We start from the raw sequence: 13,699 nt of genomic DNA on the forward strand, positions 1-13,699 counted from the left end.
TGCAGAAGGGACGCAAACATTTGATAACATTATACTACAATGATAATCCAGAGGAAAGCAGAATGTAAAAAATACCACTGTTGTAGGTTGGTCTTGATGCAGAGAAAGCATTCAACAGGGTAAGCTGAGATTTTATAAGTAGAACAATGAAAGCATTTGCTTTCCCTGATAAAATTATATGGTTGATTAGGAGGATATATGAGGGATCAGAGGTTGAAGTGGGGGGGGGGTCCTCTTTGATAAGTTTTGTTTGAACAGAGGAACCAGACAGGGGTGTCCTTTTCCCACTTTGTAATAGGTTCACAGGCGTTTGCTAGGCTAATGACCACAAGGACCTTTTTAAGCCTAGCCATGCATCCCAAATCTCTGACAAGTTCTCTTACCCTTGATAAGTGGAAGCAGGGGCTTGGGAGATGAAGCATTTACAAGCAGGGGCCTGGGAGATAAACCATATACAGGCTGCCTGTGTGCATTAAAGACATAGGTGACAAACCAGGGATGAATTTCCTGTTCCCCATCCAATTGTTCAAGTTACACCTGAATTGGGTTAGGGGGGTATTTGCATTATATTTAAAACCATTGGCAAAGAAAATAAAGGACTAAGAAATTCAAGGATATAATTAATGTGGTAGTCAAGAAAAGTTGGCTTTATTTGTAGATGATATTATTTTATAGTTGATACAACCAGAATGGGACATTTCAGTGTTGTGGAACATCCTGAGACAGTTTCAGTTTTTTTGGGGATACAAAATTAATGAAGATAAAACAAAGGCAATAGCTGTAAACTTTGTACCTACACACAAGTGTGTTCAGCAATACCCATATTTATGGGGACACAATAAAATTAAGTATTTAGGAGTATGGATTAAAAATGATTATGTTATGACAGCTAAGGATATGTGGGAAGAGACTAAACAAAAGATAATACAAAAAAACAAAAAAAATGAAGCTTTGTTTTATAGATATGGGTAGTAATACACAAGCAGTAAAATGTTTTATGTCCCATTGGCTTTATACACAGGTCAGGCACTTTTATGAACCAGAGGAGAAGCTGTAGATAGTAATTAATAAAGAGCTGAAGAATTTTATCTGGGAGATGAAGAGGACAAGAGTCAAGTGGGATAAGCTGATCTTTCAAATAGAACAAGGTCGTTTGGGGTTATCTGATTTGAATGGGTATTTCAGGGCTACACAGTTAAGGCTCCTATACACAGCATAAACAGGAAGCTATCATTCAAAGTGGAAAGGGATGCTCACGAAACAAGGAGATACTGGGATTTTGGATGCTGATCCTTAAGGAAAATAACCATACAGAATATTCATAACTATATTCATAAAGTAGAAGAAAGTATTCTAAGAACTAAGCCAACACAGGGGTGGAGAAAGGAGATTCTTCTGATAGGGATGACTGCAATTAGGGGTACAGAGAATAGGCAAAAGGGAGCTGGAATTTACTGGAGAAATCCAGCAAAGGAACCAAGATATTGGGAGCAAATAATCAGAGAGGGAAATGTAATAGAATAGAAGAAGCAAAGAACTCATTTGGACTTCAAGCTAGAAATTGCCTTCCTTATCAATGATTGCAATCAGTGTACAGGCAAAGAGAAATAAATATGGTGATCCTATGCAAAAGACCAGCACTGATAGAGCTTTTAGCAGAATCTGGAACAGAAGCTGCTGTTTAAAAAGGGATAATTAGTAGGACATATACAATATTGGATGATAACTATAGAAATCAATCAGAAGAGGTTATATAGGATTGGGAATAAAGACTGGATAAGCAATTCATAAAGAAAAAATGGAGGGATACATGTATAGTTCTCAAATAAGCAGCAAAGACTGAAGGATTTAAGATCTTTGCTTGGAGGTGTCTGTATAGGTATTTTTATACCCCAAGCAGACTCCAAATAATTTTTCTTTAGGTATATTGCAAATGTTGGAAGATAATGGGAAAAAAAGAGGTAATTGGGAACATAATTGTTTGGATTGCAATGAGTAGTCAGACTTTAAAAATTTCCTCCAAACTATTCTATCAGAAACACTGAGTAAGCAAATTGGTGTAACTAAGGAAATTATTTTTTGAGCTCTGATACAGAATCAGAATTGCCTAGACATACTAAGGTCTTATGGAGTTTAATTTTGGTGGCTGTGAATTATACTAGAAGTAGTAAATTTAGTAACAGAGATAAAAGAACTGGAAGTGGAGGAATTGTGGGAACAATTTATGCTGAATAATGTTTTGGAGTAGGAATGAGGTTTAAGGAAATGTAGTAATTGAATGACTTTTTTAATGTTTGAGTTGACAATGCTTGCAACTGAAATATGTCAATTATCTAATCTCTGTGGTGCAAGACTGAGTCAGAGATCCTAAAATTCAGATGGTGACCATGTCATACAAGTGTTAGGTTAGTTTGATATGATCTGCTCAGTGAGAATACTTGCTGAAATTAAGTGATCAGCCCATTTTGTCTAGGAAATTCATGAGCCTTTGCTTTAGTACTGCCTCCATCCTATTACCCACTGCTGAAGCCCCAGGCTTGTCATTTTGAGAGATAATCTTTGCTTCAGCCCAGCAGACAGACACAGCTGCTGCTTTCTTCTGTTGTGCTGGGACTTCCCTAGTTGAAAAGCTTGGAATAAAACCTAAACAAATCTCTTAAGTGAGGTTTAAGATTCTTGGCAGAATATCATGTGTGTTATTATTTTGGTCAACGAAGCTTTGTTCAGCTTCAGTGCTTTATTCTGGAAGCCTGCTAACTCAGGATACTTTCGTGACACCTTACCTCAGCTTCGGAGGTGTTTTGTTGCAGAATATCATGTGTCGCTGAGCTTTATCATTTTGGAAATATACATGCAATGGGAACATTGAAGCCGCGGTGGTGCAGCGGTAGCATTGTCGCCGCACAGCAAGAGGTTCTCCCGTTTGATTCTCGGCAGGAGCGCCTTCTGTGTGGAGTCTGCATGTCCTCCCCGTGGTTGAGTGGCATTTGAAAGACATGTGTGAATGGGCATGCCTTCATTGAAGGTTGGGCATCGGGCTGGCACCTCGGCACCATAAAAATTGACTGCCAATCATTAGCGGACCGGAGTTTCGCTGTGGCGACTCCTAACCTGGAAAAGTCGAAAGAAAAACAACATGCACTGGGAACATTGTATATTAAAGAGCCACAGGTGTGAAAAATGTATTCAGAAAGAATGAACTCCTTTTTTCCTATGTGCACAGTCATTGGGAATTAAGTAGGTAGGTAGCAGGAATGAACTTGGGGACTTTGACTCTCATGAAAATATGGTTGAATTGCATTTGGCCTGACTTTTTTCAGATTTAAGTGAAATTCAAAATAACTTCAGTCACTGAAGCATTAGAAACCACTTCTTTCCTGTCCAAGCTGTCCCTTTGCTATCTCCTCTTTTGATTTATCCCCATCTGCTCAGTCCATCCTGACTGGTCTGCCAGTCTAAACTCGTACCTCCCTATTTATTCTTTAATAAATATGGCTGCAAAATATCAACTGAAATTTACTGTTTTATTTTTTAGTGTTGTTTTTTTTTTTTATTCCACATATTATATTTCATCACATGTAAGTTCCCAAATACTCTCCTTCTACCACCAACCCATTACTCAAAAATGTGAATAATACTTCCTTTCTTGTAATAAACCCATCAGCTAACTGCTCCTCCATTAGTTTTCCTAAACATACTTTGCAGCTTAGTTTCTTACCTTTGCATATTAACACAGTTTGTACCTCTCTTCTCTGTATTATCTTTTTTTCACCCAGGTAACTTTTCTTACCCCATATTAAGCCAGAAAAACTATATTTCTCTTCGCATTGTTGCAAACTTTTTATGTTTTTCCATCACTTAACAAACTACCCCTTTTATAATATTCTATGGTTCCTCAATCCATTAATATGTTCCCATATCTGAAGACCCTTATTAATTATTTTCTATGACTCTGAGTCTGTGAACTTATTAAACTTTCATAATCTAAACTGTAATCCTAGATGCTGGTCTTTGCGAGTCTTCCTGGCTCCTTTTCCACAACCACTGTGAACAATACCATTATATGATCACTATTAGACAACAGACGTTTCACTTACAGATTTCTCACATCATAAAAAATCAAGAACTCTGCCTTTCTTGGTTCCATCTAACATTCTTTTGCTCAAACACTTGCAGATAAAAACAATAAATAAGTCTGATTTCTGCACATACTTTTTAAGACAGGACACTTGAGGCTGCCTCTGGTTGATTGCGTTCACCTGTATTTATTGTTGTTGCTGCAGTTATTAATGAATCATATTATATTATATATTATATTACATCCCATGCTATAATTCTTTTCTTAGCCTACTTATTGCCTTTTTGTTTTGAAGGTCCAGTAGTGTCATTCAGTCAGTTGTGTACCAGTATTCCCTTTATATCCCAGCTTATTTTATGGTTAGGAAGCTTATTTGCTGAATTTCTATTTTTCACTCTACTGGAACAATTGTTCATCTACACTTCTCACTTTATCCAGCTCCATAAACCTCTAGTATCATGACCTCAAGACATTCCTTTAGGTATAGTGCAACCCTCATGTCTATCCTCATCAACCCTAGCTTTTCTGAATACCATGTATCCAGGATCACCATTCCCCATCATTTTATTCCATTTGGCCCATGTTTCTGTTATCCAGGCAATGTCAGCCTTAAAATCCGCTTTAAGCAGCTGCAGTACAGCCTATTCAGGTGTGTAGTAGTGCATTGGATCACTCTGATTGTATTTCTCTTATTCTCTCTTACCAGCTCTCTCATCTCATTACCATTTCTGTTTGTATTGCCAAATCTGATCTGGCACTTTTATAAATCCTTGAATATAGTTCTGCTGTCACTATTTCCTCCTTCTTTTTCATCGCACTCTAGCCTTTTTAATTTTAAAAGGACGGTTGCCAATGTGCCTTTCTATCCTTTTAACAAGTCATCTCCAAGAGTACTAAGATACAATCTATCCCTGGTAAATACTTCATATTCCAAAAACACCCCACTCCAAATCCATGCTACCTCAATTCCTTGCTCCTTACCCTCCTGTATAACCTAACAGTTAAACTGCTTGTTTTTTACTTATTTTATTTGGTTGGCCCTTAGTATTGGCAAAATGTCTAACAAAGCTACTCATCTCCCAAACCCTTTAAACTGCCACCGCTTCCACAGTTCTCTATTGCTTCATCAGCTGTTCTTTCTGTCAGATCAAGTGTGTGTGTGTGTGTGTGTGTGTGTGTGTGTGTGTGTGTGTGTGTGTGTGTGTGTGTGTGTGTGTGTGTGTGTCCATCCGTCCGTCCGTCCTTCCCCCTTTGGAGATAACTTGGCTAAAATTAGAGGCATCTTAGCAAGGCTTAGATCTGTGCTTTTGCAACCCTCACTTACCGCCTTCTTTCCTTTCCTTCACAATTGTTCCAGTGAATCGATCACCAAATCATAGCACCCCTCTGTCTTTCCCAGGCTATGTTTTCTGATCTTTCCCTCTCTGTGATGTACCTGTAAATAAGTAAGCAAGGAAGGAAGTAACATTAAAGGTAGAATAAGTAGAAGGTGGAAGGATGCACCACTGGTGGAGAGGTAGTGGCAGATATAATGAGTGGACAAGATGGTAAACTGTTGACAGGGCAAGTGGATGAAAGGCAAATAAGAAGACATATATTATGGGTGATCTAAGTGTGTTTAAGATAAGAATACTGGGATCAAAAATGGCTTGGGGTGGGGATAGGATGCAACCTAGTCCATTGGCCAGGAAGGATGTCACCAGAATCCACAAGAAATGATAAAATCCTGGGTGTTTTTCTGTTTATGGTGTATGGGATAGAGGAAATGAAAGTTACAGCATCTATGGAAGGTAGTGGACATAGGTCAGTGGGATTAAATATCAAAGGAATGGGAATGGCTTAAATACAGATCTGTGGCTAGAAGGATTGGATTATGGGAAACCAGAGTGAAGAACAAATGAGATAATTGGGGACTGGAATAGCACAAAGATCCAACTAAGGTGTGAGGCATATTAAAAGGCGATTAGGAGGACAATAAGGATAAAAGTAAATGGGAGAATGAAGCCACTATGATTGTTCAAGGGGTATAAATGACCATAACATGCAAATGATGTCTCCCTGGAAGTAGAAACTGGGGAAGGGAAGTGAAAGGAAAAGAAAAAAAGTGCATCAGCAGTTTAAAAGGAATTCCACAAGGATAATAATGGCAGTTAAGCTATCAGTAGAAAAGCAGCTCATAAGCTCTCTTAAGAAAGTTAATACAATGTTTTTCAAATATACCTCAGACAATAAGAACGACACATAGGGAAAAATGTTAAACAAATGGTAGAGGACAGTAAGGTAGATCTGAGGAAGGGCAACAAGATGAGGGATTGGCATAACAGTTAAGGTGTTTAACTTACAGACGCAAGGTACAGGGTTTGCTTCTCACCTTTGAAAGAAATTGACTATGATTAAAATGGCCCACAAGAGCAGCTAGCCTAGTAGTCACCTATGAAGCTATAAATCTAGGAATTAACTTTACTAAGGGGAAAACTAAATATATATAACTATGTTGGGAGTGGGAATATATGAACAAGTTGAAGAAGCAGACAGATGCACCCATATAAGGAGATGGGACAGGGATTACTAAGGAAAGATGAGATGTAAGGACGAATAAGTTTTGAATGAAAATCCTCAAGTATACCAGCTTCCATACTGACAGAGATCTTCAACGGGTAACTGGCAAGTGAAGAAGTGTTGGGCAATTGGAAATGGACCAGAGTGATGCCCATACAAAATGGGGGAAGCAGGATCATCTTTGGAAATTACAGACTAGTCAGCCTTACCTCTAATTGGAAAGGAATGGAAAAGTTTCTTGAGAAATGACTGATTATACTCCTGGAGAAATGTAATTTCCGTGTCAACAGCCAGCATGAATTTACAGCTACAAGATCCTACTAGAACACCTAATCAAGGGCTATGAACTGGGGGTGGGGGGGGGTTAGCAGTTGAGCTGAACAGGAGAATGTCTGATTATGACATAAAACTTTACTTCATCATCATGTCCTCACTGCAAACTGATCCGCTAGATGAAATGGGAGTAGAGGAAAGTTTCTTACCCAAGTAAAATCATGGCTCATAGAAAGGCCACTAATGTTGGTGGTCAGGGGTCTTCTATTTCAGAAGCAGCTTATGATCAGGGGGATAGAGCAGGGTTTGGAGCCGATACTGCAAGGTTAAGAGTTCAATATGTTCACATAATTACTTCTTTTGAGCTTTGGAAGTTTCTACTAAAACTTCCAAATACTGCATCCTGAGCCTTGAAGTTATGTCCTCACATTTCAAACAAAGGCTCATACCTGTGGAGCCATAGGAATTCCAAAGTAATGTAAATAAATAACTGTTGAGGACAAGCAAAGAATTCTTTATATTGGTAATGTTCATTAGATTCTAGGTTTTAAAATGGATTTTCTAAGTCACAAAATTACTAAACTTTAATACCAAAAGCATTGTCTGCAACTACTAAGAATGTGTTATGCATTAGATGGATTGAATTATAAAAAGATGGATTTGAAGAAGGAGCTAAGAGTAGTGAAGACTGCAGCAATGGACCACCAGAAAAAGAATGGGAAGATGTGCAGTAAAATGTAACTGGGTACTACTCTGTGAGGACTATACTTCAGGAACCACCTTATGAAGCAATGGTAATGGTAAGGACCAGCCTAGAATACTGCATATAAGTTCTCCAAACCTTACAGGGGCATGGACATAGTGCCACTGGAGAGAGTACAGGGGAAGGTGACAAGAGTAGCAAATGGGATGGAAGGGTCATATTATGATAGAAGATGAGACACCTGTGGTCTGGAATCAATGATGCATACTATTTTGAATTTCAAAGATTTTGTGTGTGTTATGTGTTGAAAAAGTTTTGGTATTTAATATATGGACAAATATTGCAATGTTCATGTGGGGGCACATTCAAAGTACTTTGTTGTTTACTAACCACATTCTGTTTTTTATGTTGCTAAAAATTCTCTCTGGGGTTACGTCCTCTACAAAAGGAAACACTACATCAGTTTGGCAAAAGGTTGGCCAAAGACACGTTAGCCATAGATATAGACTCATTTGACTAATCCTACTCACAATGTGAGTATAGAAGCCATATGTTGTTATAAATAGTAAATTCCTGCCCATAGTCTCCAGTCTCCTGACTACAATATGTCACAAATTCTTCTGTAAGCACATTATTCATCTGCAATCACTTGATCAAGAACAGATGTATTATATGTCCTATGTATGAATCTATATTTTAAATCAAAAGGTAGTCTGACATGATAGAATACATGTATTGTAAATGCATAAAGTATGATTTTGGGATGTTTCTAATCATATGTCTTAGATGAAATCTATCACCTGACTGCAACAAATTCCTATAGAAAGGCTTCCTGTAAAGTGACATCCCATCTAATAATTTCATAACATTCATATCTAAGAAATTAAAACTGAGCACCACAACTGCTGTTATTTAAATGGTTTGCAAAAGCTTCATTAACAGAATTCCATACGAGACGTACACCATCAAGGTAAGGTCTTTAAATGACATTGTTATAAATGAAGCCATTTGTAGTTTGGTCATAAGTAAAACATCTGTCAAAAAAATCCCTTAAAATTGTCTGCAATTGTAAAAAATTGTGTAATGGTGTTAATCCTAGTATATCAGTTTGAAACATCTCTTGACAAATCATGAAATAAGTTTAGTAAGAGACCTTTTGTCAGAAACAATGGCATGCCCAAGAGGATTAGAAAGAGATTTATGTATCTTAGGTAGCAAACAAAATTGTTGTGCTTGTGGATTGTACAACCATAAGAACAAACACTAAAACCTTAGATATGATTCCTGAATTTATTCAATATTCCAAAAATTGTTTGATAAACATTTCAAATTCATGCGTGCAATAACAGGGGAGTGGCATGTAATGTTTGGCATTTGAAAGTTATCCCATGGTCTGTTTAGTGTACGCAGAATTACCAATCACCATTACTTCTTTCACAGCATTTTTTACCACAACTGATGAATTATTTTTTATGAAAATCGGTGTTGACCACAGTTCTTTAGGCAAATAACTAATTTTGAAAAAATCCGCAGGTTGTGTATGTAACTCTTTGAGGAAATAATTGTCATTAGCTTAACTGTAGGTTGATACAGTGTAAGTGGAACAATATTAAACAAATCTCCTCTAGATTCTGTACAGTCTTTGAACCATATATTGAAATTTAGCTGTCTACAACACATTTTAGGATCTTCAGCCACATGGAATTCAGAATGAAAACAACAGGAAACAAAACGGAGACCTTTATTCAATAAATCTGTGCATTTGTCAGGTTAGCAAAAGGAAGATTTCAAATCACGTTATTGTACTGTCTATCACAATCTACAAATGGACATTCAAAAGTCTCCGAAAAGTGTCGGTGGCATCTACAGTGCTTACAGCTGCCGCTTCTCCTTGATTTTATAAAGAGAATTTTGAACCATCACCTGTGTTACTTAGAGTGTGTACCATCACCTGTCAAAATCAGTCTCTTGCTTAGAAGAAAGTTCATCAGTACTACAGTTCTAAAGAATCAAAGTGTTTTAATATTGACTTTAACTGCCCACCCCTTCTGAGCATCCTGACACCTACCTGGGGCCTCTACTGAGGCAGTGTCAGCTGCAGAAGATCAGATAGATAACTCCTGCTCAAAATGTCTGGTTCCAGAACCAGTCCTGTGTGCAAAAGTAAAAGCAACTAAAAATATCCCAACCTCCTGCATAAACTTTGGCTCCACCCACCAACAGGGAATTGACATTCTATGTCCCACAAATCAATGTCCATTCTCAGGCTATAAACTTTCTTAGTCCATCTTGATTACATCTGCTACCTAATTGGCATTGCACCTGACTACCGTAAATGGTGGTCCACCTTAATCTGTCGTGATCACACCTGTCACTTAATTGACATTACATGTGATCCCCAGACTTTGTCTTGTGGGTGGACAGTTCACAAGGTAGACATGATGCCTTAATGTTTTGCTACATATTTTTGGCCTATAATGAGGATTTTCACTGTAGAAATCCTTTCAGTGACCTCTGTTTGCTCATACCTAACAACTTCAGGCATACCTTCAGTTAATGATTCAAAGGCCTTTGATAAAACCAAGCCTCAGTTGCCTTAAACATGTAATTCAAGCTACATAACTATTCAGTATAAAGTTACAGTGCATGTCAATTACAATCAGACCTGGGGAACCATGCCTTCAGTATTTGCTTTTCTGCTATCACCGAGTCCATATGAGGTTAGGTTAAATCAACTGTACTGGTTCAGCCTCATACTAGAAAACAAGGATAATGATCTTCCCCAAAATAAAATGTTCATTCGTTCATTTTACAGGAATCCATGATTTTTTTTCTTTCGTTTCTATATATCTTACCAGATATTACATTTTTGAAACTGTGATACCTCATTCCCATTTCATTAATGAGTGATCTTTAAACTAGGATAACCTGTAATGTTCTGATGGTCAGATTTGTTTGCCCAAATGGTCTCATGTACACAGACTTGTCCCTACCGAAATTATCTTTTCTCCACTTTGTTGCAGAATGTTTCTCCTTCTGCACCTTCAGGAGCTGGTTTTGAAATTATAAGACCTTGAGACTAAATCAGCTTTGCTCTGCAAGACACCTCAGACTCCCCACAAAAATGTTTCTCCTGCCACATTTCCCATGTCCTTATTCCCCATGTCCTTTACTCCTAATTAGTGACTGCTAGGGTAACATATGCACTCGGAGTCTGATATCCTCCAAGCTTCAGTAATGACTTCATTTACTAGGCCGGTGACACCTTTAAAAGTATCAAAAAACAATAAGAGATTAGGGAAGCAGCCTTCAATACTTAAACCAGAACAAAATCTAAGCAGATGAGAAGACCAGAAGAACCACACTCAAAAGACGCCCGAAATATGTAAATACAACTTTTATTTTCACATAAATATTTCAAATAAAAGTCGTACTTACATATTTAGGGCATCTTTGGAGTGTGGTTCTTCATGGCTTTCTGATCTTTAAAAGTCTCAGTTAGTGATGAAAGAGCAACCTTTTATTAGCATCATACAAACAGTGAAACATCCGGAATCACCTACAGACCATATTGGTGATTACAGCATCTTAGTCTTCGTTTATATCAGTTGGTCACTACTTTTTCAGAACTCCATTGTTCTGCCAGGGAGGCTGTGGCCACACTGTTGTACTACAATACACAGTAATATATTTCTGGGAAGCTCAGCCATTAATGCTATGTGCCATATGACTTAACCACTGTGCCATATGACTTTTTTCCTCAGAGAGCATATGTTACTCTAGCAGTCACTAATTAGGAGTAAAGGACATGGTAACTATGGCAGGAACCATCATATGAAGCTGTAAGAACTGCCTGCTGTTCTCACTCAGATGGACTATGACATAGACATGCTCTGAGACCAACACCCTGTCATAATGCAGGCTCAAACTAATGGTCACTTCTCAGGTATTTGTGGAATACTTTCAATGTGATGCATTATGTTGGATCATGTTAACACATTCACTCAGCCATCAAGTAAATAAATCATTACAAAATACAAGCACACAGCTTTTGGGCCTCACTTCAGCTTTATTCTGGAACACTTACAGAAAATTAATGTTTTTTTTTGCATATTGTTCTAATTCCAGAATCAGAATATTGCTAATAAGGCCCATTTAAATGCATACATCACTAACAGATGTCTTACTTAATCCAGTAAAACTGTTATATCTTGAACTAAATTCAACAGTTCACAGCACACACATGCACAGGCAGAGGCAGACACACACACACACACACACATACACGCGCTCATATGCACCCTTACTAAAACACATACACACACAAAACATTTATTTATTTTAGTTTGTTTACTAGGGTAGTACACTGATCACTACAGACCACTTGCAGGCACTGCCCAGGTGAAAAGATTTATAAAAAAAATAAAATAAAACAAATTCACAAACACAGTGTAATCACAGAAGGTAGATATCATATAAACAATCAATATAATATGCAAATAATATTAGCAGAGTAGAAAATCAAATGTGAATTAATTTTAGTAGCAAATATGAGAGGGAAGCAGCAGATAAGAAGAACAGATGGTCAAAGTAGAACTGATGCAGGAGAGGAGGGAGTTAGGTTATGTGTCCAGTGGAAAAGCACTTGCAATCAGATTTTTGATGAAGCTGTCTGTTGGGCTGAGCTTTGAAGGTGGGGAATGAAGTGACTTCTTTAAGATAGAAGGGGAGGTGCTGACATAGTTTTCTTGCAAGAATGGCAAAGGAATGGTCGGTACAGTGCAGTTTAGTTTGAGGTGTCTGGAGTAAAGGAGTTAATTGGGAGAGGTTGCAAAGTTGTATGGGGTAGTTTTATTATGGAGTCTGTCTGTGAGAGGTGGGAAGGCACCTGGTTAAGGTAGTTTGAGGACAAGAGTCCCTAGAAGTAGTTGAACTCTGTAGGAAACTGTGAGCTACTTGACTTTGGAGAGGATGATGCAGTGGTGTTCCTAAGGGGAGAGTTTGGAAATGAATCAGCAGATATTGGACTGCAGAGTGGATGAGTTTCTAAATGCTGTGGCTATGATGGGGAGCCCATATCTAAGTTGAGCAAGGATGACTTCTTTGCCTATTGCAGCTCTAGCTGGTCTGGAGAGACAGGGAGATATTTTCCAGCACCAGAATAAAAGAGGACCAATGTTTTTCCTGGTGTTTTTAATGTTATATTTAAACCTGTAAATACGAACAGTCCAGGCAAAAAGCAAGATCCGGATGGAATAAAACTTTAATCCAAATATAAAAAACGACCCAGGAATACAAACAGTCTAAATAGCACCAGTATCCAAGTAAAGTTAAGCGCGCTTTCACTCGGCTAATGCAAAGCTTCATCAGAACTAGAACGAGTCGTTTTTTATATTTGGATTAAAGTTTTATTCCATCCGGATCTTGATTTTTGCCTGGACTGTTTGTATTTACTGGTTTGTTCTTTTCCTTGTGGTTATATTTAAACCTATTTAAATGATGTAGCTGTTTCTATTGGAAACCACTGTTGTCTGCGATGCTGAGATTTTTAGGAGTCTTCTTCAGCTTTTGTGAAATTCCAAATATCATACTTTTTGTTTTAGAGGGTTTTAGAAGTAGCTTATGGTTGTTTAGCCAAGAATTAAGGGGGTGAAGATCAGACTAAAGCTGAGTTTGAATAGCTGAATGTGTGAGAGTGAATCAAAGAATAACAATTTCATCTGCATAAACAGTAATAGGAAGGTTTGGGAGATCAGAGGGCAGCTCATTAATAAAGATTGAAAACAATAGAGGGGCGAGTATGGATCTCTGGGACACTACTCTGGCAAGGGTGGCTGGTGGCAATATGGATGGGCCTATTTTGACTCTGAATTACCTTTTCATTAAGAAATGTTGCAACCAGGTGACAGTCTTGGGACTAACCCTGAATTCTTGGAGGAGTAGGAAGTGATCAGTTAGATGAAAAGTTTTGGTAAAGTCAGTGAAGAGAGCTCCATTCACATTAATATGCCGAATTCTAATGGCCACATATATTGCTAAAGATCTCTAGAGTAGAAAAACTGCACTGGAAAACTCAAGACATGAAC

This window comes from Protopterus annectens, chromosome 1.part0 (assembly GCF_019279795.1).
Source record: "Protopterus annectens isolate FY-2018-M chromosome 1.part0, PAN1.0, whole genome shotgun sequence".
Taxonomy (NCBI): Eukaryota; Metazoa; Chordata; order Ceratodontiformes; family Protopteridae; genus Protopterus; species Protopterus annectens.